The sequence below is a fragment of the Anopheles darlingi genome, chromosome 2 (genome assembly GCF_943734745.1).
Source record: "Anopheles darlingi chromosome 2, idAnoDarlMG_H_01, whole genome shotgun sequence".
In the NCBI taxonomy this organism is placed as follows: domain Eukaryota; kingdom Metazoa; phylum Arthropoda; class Insecta; order Diptera; family Culicidae; genus Anopheles; species Anopheles darlingi.
Genome location: NC_064874.1, coordinates 33614403 through 33630261, shown reverse-complemented (window position 1 = coordinate 33630261; position 15859 = coordinate 33614403). Strand labels below are relative to the sequence as shown.

Below are 15859 nucleotides of genomic sequence, written 5' to 3'. Positions count from 1 at the left end.
GCCAACCGTTCCCTTCTTCTACCACTCCCCTCCCAATGCCCAGCGAACACTCTGACAGAACTGGCACAAAATTGGCTCCAAAAACCTGGTGGCTGATGGACCCGGGAATCGGTTTTTGGGCATGATTGAGCCACACCGGCGGCGACGGTTCTTCGACGAATGGCCAATCAAACTTGGATGGCGCGGAAAACCGCAGGATGGCGCAAATTTCCAACTTTCCCACCGAGCGCGCGCGTGCACCGTTTGCGTCTTTATCCGCGTCCCGTTGGCGGGTCCATAACTCGCACGCGGTGGACGAACGAATTTCTCATTCAAATTTTGGGCGCCGGCGACGTCGTTTGACCGAAAGTTTGGGTGACTGGGTTGACGGTGCGGTCTCGATGGCGCGGCGTCATGTTTTATTTATGAAGCAAATTGATTTCTCGCTCGATCGCTCGCTTCGGTGAGCGCTCGTTTGTTGTTGTTGTTGTTTTATCGGCTCCTGGTTAGCCGCCGGTGAGAAAAAGGGAAGCGAACGCTTTGGGGCATTCCTTGGCCCGGTTTAACGCTGTTGCTCCTGCGGCAATTCCGCGCAAAATGGTTGGTAACATTCCGACTTAACTAGTTTAGCCTAGACATAATCATCATCGGCGGCAGCAGGAAGTGCGATCGATCGCGTGAAATGCGGCGATTGTGGTCGCCATTTGCACAAAGATTTGCCTTTTAATTATGAGAAACATTATCAAATGCTTGCGCGCACTTATCGTAACGAGAGGTGAGCGAGATAGAGAGACAGAAAAGAACAAAAGGAGAAGGAAAAATAAAAGAATCCTTGTCCGTGACACCTTTTTCCATAAATTACACTTTGCTGACGCGGCGTTCGTCCTTCACGATAGGTGTTTCCTCGGTATCGCCGCATCCATCGGGCGCGGTCCACTAGAGACAGAGACAGTGCCAGTCAGTGCCAGTCAGTGCCAGGGCTGTTATCACAGTCGATGGTTCTCCCGAGTCACATTTCCATATCAATTAGAATGAAAAATTATTATTTTCTGTCTCGCAAAACCCATCAGTGTGCTCTCGGTGCTGTGTGACTGCTGGCTTGTTGGCTGTTCGTTGGCCGGCTGGCGGAACAGATGTCACGGTGGTTCTCGGTGTAACTGAAGAGGGTGGGGGACTCTTTAGTCGCGCAAAAGCAGCAAAAGAGCGGTGGTGACGTTGAAGTGAGAGAATGTCACCTCGAGTGTCGCGCTCCAAAGTCCTTAGCGTAATCAAGCAGAAAGGAACACCAGCGCCACCTACCCCTCAATGGATTGCACGTTATTTAGAAATGAGCGCATTTGGCGCTCGTCAAAATCCCGAGAAACTAGAGCAATTTGCATTTGCAAACAATTAATGTTGATTAAAGTTGATAAAGTAATGAATTGATTGGTAAAAGCACCCTCAGCCCATTGTTCACACATAGTGTGTGTGTGTGTGTGTTAACGAGGCATCACACCCGGGGGGCAGTGATGTGCAAGTGGGAGGGCGAGTACGTTCCTTCAGCATTATTCTGCGTCATTCCTTTCTGGCTGTTCGTGGCCTTTTCCAGAGCATCTCGAGCATCTCGAATATGGCGCCCAGTGTACAAAAGCACAGCATGGCGCCTTCTGCCGCTCGCTTCATTATGCCAACGGCAAAAACGAGAGGTGGTAGCGAGGAAAAGGAAGAGGAAAAGGAGTAGGTGGTTGCAAAGTTTTGATTAATGAAACGTGTAATGATAGCGCGCGTTTAGTCAGTCCGCGAGTTGAGAAGAACTGTTCTGGACTTCTGGTGCCCGGGGAAGCGCATTGCCTGGGGGAGTCGAGGTGCTCGGAGTTGAGCTCTCTACCAACTGGAACACCAGTCTGGCCGGGTTCGTCAATCAAAACCCCATTTTGTTGCACTGCACCGAGCACACACACCCCACACGAGTGACCCACATTATATTGCGAAAAGGGGAAGCATTGCGGTAGTGCAAAATCTTCCATTTTTGAAGCCAACATTTAAATTCGAAGTCGCACGTGCCTGTTTAGGGTGTTCCGAGGGCCCCGGAATCGATTTGAGGAATAGAAAATCCTCTTAAAATAACAAAACAAATTAGCTTCTTACTGGCGGTGCGAGAAATGGTCTAAACGGGGAGGATACTGGAGCTTATTTCCCGTATTTCCGGTCCGGAAGGATCCGGTTGTTCGGTTTCGTTTCGTAGCTAGACCCCTTTTACAGACTGGTTAGATCGATAGAGAGAAAGAGAGACAGAGAGAAATATATATAGCTAGCTCGTCTTTGCCTAAAAGGTAACACAACAGGATGAACGGGGTAACGGTTCGGTGGAAGGAGAAGCAAAGAATCTTCATCATTCGAACAAAAACCCGACCAAATATTGATTCAAATCGTCTTAAGCATCGACATTTTCTGTTGCGTCACTACTTATGCTGATGCTGGTGCCAGTGGTGGTGGTAATCACGCGCACAAAATAGACAGAACCTCACTTCAGGATCGGGTTAAAGCCTTCATTCATCCTGGCGGTGGGGAGCTTAGTGCCGAGTGTGTGTGTGTGTGTGTCGTCGATTCATTCCGGGTAATAGGATGCCGTATTAGTCTAAGCTGCCACGATGAAGATCCTCGAGGCTGTTCGGCAGGTCTGGTGTCTCTGCAAGAAATCAAACACACACACACCTCGCCAGCCTCTAGAAAGTGGGTATTTGTATGTCGCACTGTCCCTCCCCCAAATTTCCCTAGCAGAGGACGACGACGGTGACGATTTAAGAGCAGGGGAAGGCACCGAGTATCATGTTCCGACGACGACGGTGCTCGTGGAACGCACCTTTTACACATGTTTTCCATGACAATTCCCCCCTGGATCCGTCGTTTGTGTCGAAGGGAGAAGGGAGATATCATGCAACAGGGGCATGAATTTTCATGAATCATAAAATTAGCATAGAAAGGGTAGTGGGTGGAGGCAGCCAATCCTGGTCGATTCCAATCCTTCTGTGGAAGAGTCTTACGGGCGGTTGAATAGACTTGGCGCCTGTGGCGCCTCTCGAATTTCCTATAATCGGACTACTAGCACAAGAGGACGGGAGGCAGAAGCCTCGATGATGGTGATGTTTGATCAGTAATTCCTTGTGTTTTCCACAGTTCCAGGAGTTTTACGGGAGACGCAAAGCAGCATTTAGTGTGTCACCGTCGTAGCATTTGAATGATGGTGATTTCCGGTCGGTCGGTCGGTATTTGCCTAGCCTATCAGCATGGGAGGGGCGATCCAATCACAGAACAGGGAACGCTTTACGCTTCTTCCATACGTTGATGATTGCATGATTGGGAGTAAAAGGCGGAACCCATAAAACTGATCCGTACTGTTGCTACTGCCTCTGCTGCTGCTGCTGCTGATCCGTGAAAGACAATTGTAAATATTATAAAACCAATCCATTTCCCATCGATCGCGAGTGTTTCTTCTCTTTCTCTTTCTCTTTTCCTGTCTGTCTTTCTCTTTCGATGCTGCATCGGGCAGCTTCTTGTCTTATCCGCTGGCGTATGTGTTTGCCCCGTCACCGACCATCGATCCATATCTGTCTTAGTGTGTGTCTGTGTGTGCTATTGGTGTATTTGCACACCCACGAGGCAACTTGCGGGGCGCCTCTAGTGTCCCGGTGCTGTTTGATAGCGATATCACGCGAGCGTCACAAGGACTTTCCACGGAAAGGTTTGTCGTCGTCTTACGTTTTCTTCTTTAGAAGATGAAGAAACGGGATTTCAATTCATACCAATGGCCCCCCAGTGGTGGTACCCTTAGCCGTCAAGCCATCTTCAAGCTGCTGGGCTAGTCCTCTGTGCTGTGCTCTGCTCCTGCTGTCAACCTAACGGGGGAAAACCCGAGCGAACCAATATCACAATTCAAACATTTGTTTGATGGAATAGTAAAGGCAAAGCCAACGCGGCCACGGTTACGATATGTTAAACCCGTGTTGCCTTCTCCATGCTTCAATTGAGCCGTCTCCTTCGGTTGTCTGCATCTTCTGGTTGGAATCCATAATTCCTTCCGGTACCCCTCTGCCCAACGCTCTTCCAGAGTTAAGCTTACCTTCGGTGCCGGAACTCATTGTAATGGTAAGCCGCTAGCACTAGGAGAATCCCTTGCTGAGCCAGCATTACTATCGCACTATAACGCAGCATGGATGGGTGTCGTCAGGCCCAGGCTGGAGGATATCCGGTTCTCGGCTGCTCGGTGCACGATTGCAACTGGCCATTGGGTCCAGAAATCGAGGCGGGATATCGATGGTTCCCTCGGACCGAATGTCCACAAGGTGTCTGCCTTGACCAAAGGACCACGATGTGCGCGAGATAGTGTGTCACACATACATACCGTCTGGCTGGCTGGCAGCACACAAAAGCCTTCCTTTTTGCTGCAGCTTTTCTCCTTCCGGTGCCGCCCGCTCCGTGAGGATATCAATAACGTACGTTGCGCGTGTTGCGATTGGAAAATCAATTGCTGACAACATTATCCGAATGTGTCTCGGTGGGAAAATCCGGTTACGAGACGTCGGGGGGAAAATGATGCTTTTTGAGATACGTACCCCCCACCGGATGTATCGATACTCGGATATCCAAAAGAGGGATATCCTCACGCCAACGCCTCGTATGCCGCAGCAAGATGTGCAAAAAAAGGCCCCCTCATTGGTTCCCTCTCCCGTTTTTTTTCCTTTATGTTTATTTTATTGCAATTTTCCTTAACCGCGTTCGAATCGAACGCTCGAACGCTTTTCCAACTTTCGAACTTGAGGTCGCGCGCTGTTGAGGAGAAGCCTTCGTCGTCGTTCTCCTTCTTCTCCTTGGGATGTATAGGATCGAGGAGCCAGTTATTGAAATGCGTGTGTTTGTACTTTAGCCAAAAACGGGGCCGCTCGAGATGAAAGTGTCTCCGGAAGGCTCTTCCACTCCGCTCAACGGTGACACCGCCATCGTCCATACACACACACGGCAATTGCCTGCCATCGTCCTGAAGGCTTCTCATGCCTCATGTTTACCCAAGGCCGTTATCATCGGTGACGACGCGGACGATGATGGGCGTTGTTTTGGCTGATTCCTTGGGGGCGGCGCGATGGGGACCCAAATCAAACAAATCCCGCCAGCAAGGGCGGCGGCATCATCAATGATGGAAAGTGGTTTTCGACTCGCGTGCGTGCGTGCGTGCGCGAAAAACGCGGAAAAGCTTTTATGCCCTTGACAAAAGGTGTGCTAGTAGGTTCTCGGTGTTGTTGTTACTGTTTGTTGTTGGCGTTGTTGGAAGGTTTCTTGTAGGTGCGCGGCATCACCAGCACCACCACCTAAGCATCACGGCTTCAAACTCTGAAGCCCATTGTCTTGATGCCGTTTGATGCTCGGTTAATGTGTCTGCGAAGAGGCCACCTCTTCGGATGTGCTGAAAGGGGTGCGTGTGCGTGGCGGTGATTGTGCGTTAACAGGAGAAATGAATTCCAATTCTAAGGGAGAGGGTGCTCAGGTGATGCTGGAGCTTCTCTGGAGCCACTCTGTTCCTCCGTGGAGTGTGCCATTTTGGTGACGAATAATAATAGAGCCAGCACAGCAAAGTTAAACAATAAATGAGGCACCGACATGGATTAGCTCTCTTGGGACTCCTTCGTATTGCTTGTCTCTTGATTTGAGCTTCTTCGCATCGTGTCTTGCCGTGTGTGTGTGTGTGCTGGAATGATGCAGATGATTCTGGCTGTAAATCAATTAGAAATAAGCTCCACTGTTTCCAGCCATTCCCGGATAAGGAGTAGTTGACATCCAGTTAAAGCAGAAGCTGATGCTTCTGGAGCTGGAGTTTCGGAAAGAATGCTGGCCACCGGTCCGGTTTATCGGAGCGCACGCTGCACGCACACGAGCATAACCACATTTTCTACAACCCGGATGAACAGTAGGATAAGCGACAGGACTTCCTGTGGAGACTTCCACATCGGCATCTCGCACTTCGTGACTAGATGAGCTTCTCTTGAAGGACCTCTTGAAGAGCTTCAAGAGCTTCTCTTGAAGGACCGCTTCTCGCCGTCGCCTGTCGATGCTGGTAGCCCAAAATGAAGGGCCGAAAAAGGAACATCAAACGGACAGGGACCAACAACCGACCGGCATGGAAATCATATTTTTGGATGTCCGTGGGGCTCACTGCACCGTACCCCGATGATAAGGCCTCGCTCTCTTTCTGTCTTCTTATGGTGTATGTGGTCCCGGTACGCTGAGCATGGCCGTTCCGTGCCAGTTCGGCCACAGGGATTTCAGTGTGTCAGTGTGCATCCGTCGTTTTCCTCGTTGTTGTTGTTAACTGCGCGTGGTGTGTCCATCATCATCGGTCGCTAGAAACGGCTTTGGTGTCCCAAAAGTCCCGCGACGATTTCTTTTTCGCTGAACATCGCAATGCCGCCGCTTCTATACATATTTATCCCTTTATTCCACACCCTTGGGGGTGAGGATAGCGAAAAGATAAAAGAACTCCTCCGGTCCGGGCGGTTCCACCGGACCGAATGGTCGCGGTTGGCCGGAGGTGACAAATCCGACGTCGACGACAAAGCATGGAAGCCACGAGAAAAGCTTCTCGTCCTATCCCGTCCTGTCCATTATCGTCGCGCATGATGAAGGTAAAAACCAAAGAGAAAAAAGGGGGAGAAAGTCAGGACCTAAGAGCAGAGCCGAAAGCAGCGAGAGAGAGAGAGAGAGAGAGACGTTAAAGGAAACTCAGAATCGGCGGCCAGAGGAAGGTTAGCTGTTAATCGTTAAGAACAAGCGACTCGCTAATTCTCGCGTGTGTTCCGCGTTCCCAATCTCGCCTCCGGTTGGCAGAGTGGATGGCAAAATATGTTAATCGCCCTGACCGGTGGTTTGGGAGGCAGGACAGTTGCTCCGTTGATCCTTGGCATGGCACTGGCCAAGCACTAATAGCTATGACGCTGATGATGGTGATGATGCTGGTGATGATGGTGGTGAGGTCTCGGACCTCATGTGACCCCTCCACCCTATGAGAAGATCCGCCGGTCATGGAAATCCCTTGACACCGGAAATGGAGAGGACCCAAAATGGCAGCAGCAGCAGCAGCAGCAGCAGCAAAAAAAAAAGCTAAAAAGAAAAACGTATTCCAAACGAAGCATCCATCCGGTGGAGGTCCCTGTCCCCGATTACATGATGAACGGTGCGCCCCATGTGTGTGTGTGTGTGTGACGAGGGCACTGGCGACACAGACAAGGCAGAGACAGATGGACAGAGGTCAGAACCGGATGGATGGATGGGATGGATGGAAAAGCCCGCTCGTGTGCTCTAGGATTCTGTGTCCTCTGTCCGTTTCGGTTCCGGTGTGCCAATGGAGCAGCGCCCGTGTGTGTGTGTGTTTGGGAGCTAGAAGGACACCATTTTCCAACGTCCTACCGTCAGCATGTTTGTGCACGGCTCGTCGAAAGGTTGGAGCAACGCCTTGACTCTCGGCAACCTTCCCTTGGCCAGGGTCTCTGCTCTGCTCTTCCCTTTTCATAGTGCTCCGGGGGAGCATTTACGGCTTGGAGAGGGATTTGTCGAGGTTATGTAACGACGAGCTGTGTGTGTGTGTGCCAGGTAGCTCTCGCTGATGGCCGATGGATGCCTGGGGATGCTTTTCTTTGTTTCCGTCACCTCGATTATTCATATGCATATCAGCGTGCCGGTTCTTCGGCCGTCGCCGCCTGCCCTTGTGTGCGCGGGTCCCTTGGGACAGGTGGAGACGACACCGGGGGCGTCGTTCTGTCACGAAACGTCCTCGAGACCACCAACCAACGTCGAGTGAAGGGCTTGGCTAGGGCCTACACACTAAAAAAGCCGTCCAGCCAGCACCAAAAAGGATGGCTAAATGGCTAATGGAAAATGCATAACTGCCAGCGTGCCCGGTTTTAGTGGGCTAGACGGCCATCCTCCTCGGCTGCTGACTGGCTGACTGACGGATGATGAAGGGTGCGAACGCCCACCATGGCCACGGTCGAACGGTCGGAAGGGGATGCTTTAAGTGCCGTGGATAGAATAAGATGCGTATCCTTCGGGTTTTGTTTTTTTTTTGTGTTTTGGTCCGGTGCCCTTTGGTGCGGATTCCTTTCCATCCTTTCCTCGCGCTCACGCTTATCATCGGACGTTATCTCGGTTTTTGGGGTTGATGGGTGGGTTGGTTGCTGCCTGCCGCTAAATGGGACTCAGCGAGCAGCGAGCGGAAATCTGTGCCAAATGTGTAGGAGTCCGGGGTGCTGCTGGGTTCGTGTGACCGCTGTTCGCACATGATTCTTCACGTGGAAAGGGAGAGGGAGTGCGAACGTGCAGCAGCGTAACGCCACCGAAGGAAAGTAGCTTAACGCTGCAAATCCCGAATTTGTTGGACACGTGCCCAGGGGATTTGTAGTGTACCTCCTTACGGCAATGGTGGTCGTAGTGCGGACGACTGCTTTTGGGGTTTTCTTTAAGAAGAATCATAATTTTTGGTGAAAAGAAAAGGAAGTGAGCTTCGGGTGTTTCTAGTGCTTCAGTTAAGGGAATATTTGCGCTAATCGATTCGGTAGAGCGACTTCCTCTTGAGTGCCGACGGTATGTTTTGATGTTCAATGATTGTTGTCGCATTGCTTTTCGGAGAAAAGCTCATGAAATTTATTGTTACATAGTTTGAACACATTATAAGAGAGAACTCATGATTTAAAGAACTGTTTTTTTTAATGTTTTCCAAATGTTTGCATGTTTTCCTCAGCGCACTATATCATCTATTGTTTATTTGTTTCTTGTGTCGTTATCAGTGTAGTTGACTTATGGATATTATACGAATAGCCTACGTCTCTATTCTATTGGACAAACTTTTAAATAACATTGTGCCTACATTTTGTAACAATCGATGCAAAGCCGATAAATATTCAATAATTTGAAAATCTGTAGAACTCGAGCATGACTCAGTGCTGCTTAAAACACTAAAATGGTTCACTAAATATTACACTGAGATTTCTACATCGATATCGAGTATATCTTTGAAACTAAACTGCGTCGGTTCTTACTGTATCGTGAAAACATTATCTTTGCATCGTTTTCTGAAATTCTAAGCGTGCTTATCGCGAATATCACTATAATGTCACGTAAATAATGTTCGCAAAAATTTTAAAATTTAATATCCACGACTGTATCAAGAAATGTATGTTTCTCGTGAAAAAAAAAATGGTACCTCATGCTTTTAGTTTAAAGAACTTGTACATCTGTGGATACGGCACCTGGGTACGAATGGTGTCGCTTAGTTCTTAATGCTTCTCTGAAATGAATGCAGTCATGCAGCACCCAACATGCTGCTATTCCATTCGTGGTGTAAAATTAATCTTGGTGGTGTTATCAAAAATGTAATCGCCATAAAGTACTAGATTTAGTTTACATTATCCCTTATTTTACATTTTTTTTCGTTTTACAAACAGATGGAATACTAAGTCGTAAGAACCGACGGAAGATCCCTTTATCTATCATGTTTATAGAAGGAACGTTTGAAAATAATTTGTCGTTCAGAATAACACCTGTTTTGCCTTTTGTTTATCGGCTACGTTGCTTTGTATTTTACATTGATTTAAAATTTATTGTTTTTTTGGTTCCGATTTACGCGATAAATGATCGTTCAGTGAAGTAACTCAATAATGCTTTCACGATTTACGCTTTACAGTTTCTTTATCTATGTCATTAAACGTTAGTCACAACTCGGAGAACAGTCACTTGCACGCTTTCCGTACCGACGGTAAACTGTTCATGATCGTGCCCGTTGCGCTTTTGACTTGGATGTCGCCAAATATTTAACTAAATTTGTGTTTACCAAACGAACAAAAATCAATTAAGTCAGATTAGAGTAAAAATATGCGACGAACACTTGCGACGAAATGTCGAAAAAAAAGGTACATAATCATTCCAACTATTCGTTAGGATCCACTCGTTTCCATTGTCGTCGTACAAATCACCGAGCCAGCCAGAGCCACAGAGCCAGGTTTGCAACAGGCGAGTGGCGCGCTGGGCCACAAAAAAGCCTCCCTCCTCTCCGAAAGCGCAACAGTTTCGAGCGATAAGCTGTTGCTTCAGCACAGCGCGCAGGAGGCTGTTGCCTTCTCCCCTTCCTTCAATTAGCTCAATCGTGTGTCACGAGCCTGAACTTGGTGAGGTCGGAGCCAACGTCACGTCGCAGGAAGCAACAGTATGTTCGCTTGTTGCTCTTCGGAGTCGCTTGTTGCTCCGTGGCAAGGACACCCTCGCGATGCCGCTGAAAGCTCGTCCTGAGTGGAGCTCAAGTGTGGGGGTTTTTTGGTGTTAACCTGTTGTTCGCGGTGACGCAGTGAGATGTTGCAGGCGAAAGCTTTCCATCCGAGGAGACACTTCCCCTCCGGCGAAAGCTTCACGTGTGACATCCTGTTGCGGATGATGTCATGATGATGCAGGGCAGGTTGATAGCGATAAGGGGTGGTGGTGCGCACCCCAGCCCCAGCCTTTCTCTCTAACACTCACGATGACGACAATGATGATGATGGTGATGATGATGGGGTTGCTTTTACAAACGGCCGTTGTCCTTTTCTGACACCGAATCACGGACGGCACGGAACGGTTCGGTTCGCGGTTCGGTTCACGGTTCGTCGTCGTCGGTTCTATCTATCCGATGCCGGGACGGAACGGACGGAAAAAAAGGAATCCGAAGTTCTGGTCCGAGCTTGCTCCTGGTGCTATTGGTTCGGTTTCGGCTAGAACCGAACAGAATGTGGTTCAACGTTCGCACCCGGATGGAACCAACATTACATGACTTCGGGACGGTACAGGTGTGCTGAGCTACAAGTGTTTGTAAGCTAAGGTTGTGGTGCTGTTGGATGAGTTTTCACCTGGCATCGGGTGACCAGAGATTAAATTAGCGGTTGAATTCGATTTAAAATGTAAATCTTGTGTCAAGATGACAAAATATTTATAACAAAGGCCTTGTCTTAAGTAATTACGTACACTTTGCGAATGTAGCGCGATGATATAGTGTAGCAACAGCATAATTTGGGAATACTCATCGTTATCATCGTTATCGTTGGCACACTTTGACCATTTTTAGGATCATATTTGGGGCATTGGTCTATGATCTGCTTCTCCTCATTCTTATCCTCGTTAAGAGCGTGAATGTTGAAATTCCAACATTGAGGTATAGATACCTTGCTATTGAGGTCCTTTTGACGATCAAACAGATTGTCCAGACCGGTCTACGACTCATGTATCCAAATCCAAGATCCCCGACTGTACCAGACAGACTTACCTGCTCCATTCTAACGCTGAGCGTGAGGATATACGAGCTCCTCCTGTTCCAGGCGCTCCATGATCATAACTGCTGATCGCGCAAAATATTTACTAAAGGGGAGTGCTTCCTGGGAGTGTTCTCCAGGCTCGTGAGTGCCGTTTGCGTCCATCTACCTGTGTCCATGTACCTGCACGCGTGCGTCCGTGCGTGCGTGCATGGTCCTGTTGCTGGACGCATCATCGGGTACATAAGATGTATTATTCATGACCAGCCGGTGTAATATGTGCCAGAACTCGCTTCCCCCCCCCCCTCCTCTCCACCATACCAGGCCGGCCACCACTCATCATCATCGTCATCAGCAGCAGCGTCATCGACGTGGCAAGCGCAAGTGCTATGTTGCGGTTGTCTGTCTCTCTCTTTCTCTCTCTCTCTCTCTCTCTCTCTCTCTCTCTCTCTCTCGTTCACTCGCTTTAAAACACCATCCGATACTACCTCACGCAACATACAGAGCCAGTAAAAGGCTGCGTTCTTGCGACGACCGGAATCACCTGAGGGGCTGTCCGGTGGGTGGTTGGGTGGAGGGTTGATGTCTAGAGTCGGCGCACTTCCACACACACGACGGGCGTTCTGTGCTGCGTTGCGTTTCCCACACGCACGCACACTCTCTCGGTCCCTTTCTTTCGTTCTCTGTTTCTTGTTCACTTTTTATCATTTTCCTGTTCTCGCTCCCTCTCGCACACGCCTTGGAGTCTTCCCTAACTTGGAAAGGAGGGGTTCGGAGGGGGGGTGGTTGGGGTGGAGGGCAGCGAGAATAGAATCTTGTTCGCTATGCTGCTGCTGGTGCCATCCTTTTCGTGTTCGCTCTTCACTCGTGCGCTCGCTCTCGCACGAACGAACCATCAGTGTGCGATACGGCGCGTCATCATCATCAACCATCATTAACCATCATCCAGTCAGCCCCAACGCTGACAGTAGGGGGCTGCCGCCATCTCTTTTCGGGATGATGCTCCCGACCTCCCGAGCATCATCATCATCATCATCCGACGACGACGACAGTGGGACGACCGCAACCGAGTCCGCGACTTCGTGACTCGACGGTTCGTCGTCGAATCTCGGGTTCTTCGTTCTGGCGCTCCTGCCGGCACCGTCGTCGTCGTCGTCGTCGTGGCAGCTTCGTAAGCGGCTCGCCTAGCGGTCGGCCTCGCTCGCGCCTCGCCTCGTTCGCTCGCTCGTTCGCTCGCTCGCAGCGCGCCCATATCGCGCCCATATCGTTTATGTATTTATGTTGGTTGCGTATGCCGCGGCCGAGTTTTGTTATTACCTCGTCCAAAAACCAGTCGATTTTGATTTCAGTCTTCATACAGTCTTCGCTTTAACCCGTTCCAAAAATCTATCCGCCGCTCTCACAGTTATCAGTAAGCCTACTACTACACCACCAGCAACAGCATCAGCATTAGTAGCATCATCAGCAACAGTAGTAGTAGTAGCAGCAGTAGTACCCACCGCCATCCCATTATTGCGCTCAACGCAACATTCCAAACTATCGGTTTACTGCTGTTTGAACTCCGTTTGGTCAGCTCTAGGCAGGACACTTAGTAGGAACAAATCGCGTTTACGGACAGTCCATAGTCATAAGACTTTAAGTGCTGAGCCAGCTCTCAGCTGACCAGTGTGCGCTAGTGTTCACAAGTGCATTGTGTGTGTGTGTGTGTGTTTGAGTTCGAGGTGTTGTGATAATCGATCCTAGATGCGCCGAGCAGGAGACAGATAGACAGACAGAGAGGCGCGATCGGGATCGCGGACCTGGTTGTGGGGATGTGAGTCCTGTTGTGATCCCGCGAGGCTTTGGTCTTCGTTTTGCGACAAACTTCTGAGGTGCGATCTTCTGACCTTGATCGTGATCTTGATCAACCAGCCCTTCGCTCTGAGTGTATGTGTGTGAGCGATTGGGGCACTTTTCCATTTTCATGCTATGCTTGATGTGCAGACTTTGGAGGTCTGCAGTCTGAGCGATCATATAGGTAGCCCTTCTGAGGTTGCTTTCCATCGACTTTCTGCTTGAACTCTCGGTAGCAGGAAATGCATAGAGAACACAGATAGAGATAGAAAGGGAGAGAGAGAAGCTAGAGCTTGAAGATCGAGAAACTTCCCCATTTTCCGGCACACCACCCTGAACGTGGTCGGTGCTGGTTCCTGCTGCTGCTGCTGCTGCTGCTGGTGCTAAGAAGGGGGAAAACTCCGTTGTGCAAGAGCGAGCGAGCGAGCGAGTAGAGACAGAGCCAGTAATCAGGGAAGGTGGAGCAGAAGAGCAGAAGCAGAGGGAGGGAGGATCGAGAGAAGAATCGATTACGAAGCGAAGACGCGACGCGCGCGATCGTACGCGCTAACCAACCGCACACAAACACAAACACAGGAAAAGGAACGCTTGTGGTTGTGTTGGTGGATGGAGGAACCGGGCGCTCAGCGCTCCCTGATCAAGAGGCGTGCGCTAGGGTGGCCGCCTCAGAGTGTGCCCGTGTGTGCCCCCAGCCAGTGTGTCGGTGTTTTTGCTCCCTGCTCCCTGCTCTCTCTCTCGCTCGCGCTTTTCCAAGTTTTTCCATTCAATTTTCCCATTCTGCTTCTGCTCTGCTCCACTCCGGCGGTTGCACACTACTTCATATTGCGTCTCTCGTTCACTCTTGCCCCTTTTTCCAGTTCTTGGTCCTTCGTCTTGCCGATCGGTCGCCGCTGATCCGCGTGCGCCGCGTGTGTTAAGAAAAGGTGCGTGCACTTCGTCGTTTCCCTCTCTCTCTCTCTGTAGAGTGTTTTCTTCGTTATTTTTTTTGTGTTGTTGGTTCCGTTCTGTTTCGTTTCGTTTCGTGCGTGCGTGCGTGCGTACTTGTGCGTAAGTGTGTGTGCGTATGTGTACTTCTGTAGCTGTGACACTGTGTGTGTGCGAGTGCGTGTATGTGTGCGCGAGCGACGATCGTACGGTGCTGAAAGCCGGGGTTGACCCCGAAGATGAGTTGCCTGTGATCATCATCGGTGGTGCTGGCGGCGGTGCTGGTGTTGAGTCTTCGTTGGTTGCCTTCCATTCGGTTCGTTTGACCGGCCTCCTCCGACGAAACCTTTCCGGTGGGAAGGGATCTGGTCTGGTCTCGAGTTCTGGTCAAAAACCCCGGGAGCAACAAGAGCTCCAGACATGCGACCAGAGAGGTCCGGTCCAAGACACGCCGCTACAAATAGGGAAGGCACCGAACAGCTTAAGACCAAGCGAAAGAGCGAGAGAGCGAGAGAGAGACTCTGATAAAGATAGAGAAGTAGCTAGTACAGAAGACGAGTACATCAGCATCCGCATCAGCATCAGCATCAGCATCGGCATCTTTCTTCCTCTTCTCCGGCAACATCTTAAGTGGCGCGCCACTAACTTGCAACCCTCCCTCTTTGGACCTCCTAGGGTCGACTCTCTAGCAGCAGCAGCAACAGGAGCAGCAACACCGCAGCAGCAACGAGGTGGCGCAGGGTGGAAGAACAAGGTCGTCGCCATCGTCGCCGACACGCTCGCCTAGCTCCGCTCTCCGCTATCCACTTCCTCCCATCCCACAAGCCTCCGCCGCCTTTATCCGCCGCGGGTTGTGTTCGAGGGCTCCTCAACCTTGACTTGAGCGTTCGAGCGTGCCCCTCCCGACTTTCCTTTCGACCCACCCCCCCCATCCATCACCTGTATCCGTGTCCTTCTTATCCGTTTCGTTGCGTTGCGTTGCTATTATTATTACCGTTGTTATTATTGTTATTTATTATAATTGCTATTAGTACCACACTTTACACCAGTTGTTGTTATCAGTTTTGCGTGTGCGTGTGCGCGATCGTGTGTGTGCGTGTGCGTCATATATATGCGAGCAGCGCGGTGTGCTGTTGGCTGGTGGCGGTACGCGGTTCGCGGTTCCTCGCCTTAAAACATCTCGCCAATCGATCTCCGCGAAGGACAGACACCACCACCCTTCGGTAAAGGGAAGGTGAGAGAACCTGCTTCTTGTACTACTACTTCTTCTGCTGGCAGTCGACCTACTGCTGTTGCTGCTGCAAACGCAACGCAACAGCTCGGACAGGTCGGAAGAACCAAAACAAACAAATCCCGCGCCACGCAAAAGAGCTTGACAGAATCACTTTTCGAATCCCCTTTCCGGAAGAGCGGTATTTGAATTGGTCAACTCAGGATCTGGATCTGCTACACGGCGGTGCAGACACACACGCGACGATCATACCAGAGTGTCAGATAGAGCAAGGTTTTGGCGCATGTGTGTAGAGTGTGTGTGCGTGTGTGTGTGAGGAAAGCAGTTTGCACAACATTCCGATCGAGAGGTTGCGAGCGAGCTTAGCGGTCGCAACAGTTGTCGTAGTCGGATCCGGTGATAAAGCAAACGTCAGGCAGACAGGCAGGCAGGTAGGCAGGAGAGAGACGGAAGAGCAGAAGAAATCGACGAAAGGCCAAGGAACAGGAACGGGTTTTTTTCTTTTTTGGAGTGGCCAGTGGCCAGCCACCGACACGACGAAACTAGAGACCGCGAGAACGAGTTAATGAGCGCGCGTGAGTAAAGAAGCAGCAGA

General features: G+C 50.2%; 1 protein-coding gene and 1 long non-coding RNA gene across 9 annotated transcripts in view; both read left to right on the top strand.

Annotated features, from left to right (window-relative positions):
* The window catches only part of LOC125949124 (polypyrimidine tract-binding protein 2), a 229430-nt gene that overhangs the window by 75152 nt on the left and 138419 nt on the right, over positions 1-15859 (top strand). The gene's annotated exons all lie outside the window — the stretch shown is intronic.
* LOC125949188 (uncharacterized) overlaps positions 12534-15859 on the top strand; it is a 4040-nt gene continuing 714 nt past the window's right edge. Inside the window, exons 1-3 of the long non-coding RNA XR_007468650.1 lie at positions 12534-12687; positions 13967-14032; positions 14709-15859. The exon at positions 14709-15859 is cut by the window's right edge and continues 714 nt beyond it. This is a non-coding gene — a long non-coding RNA (uncharacterized LOC125949188). The remainder of the gene's footprint in view (positions 12688-13966; positions 14033-14708) is intronic.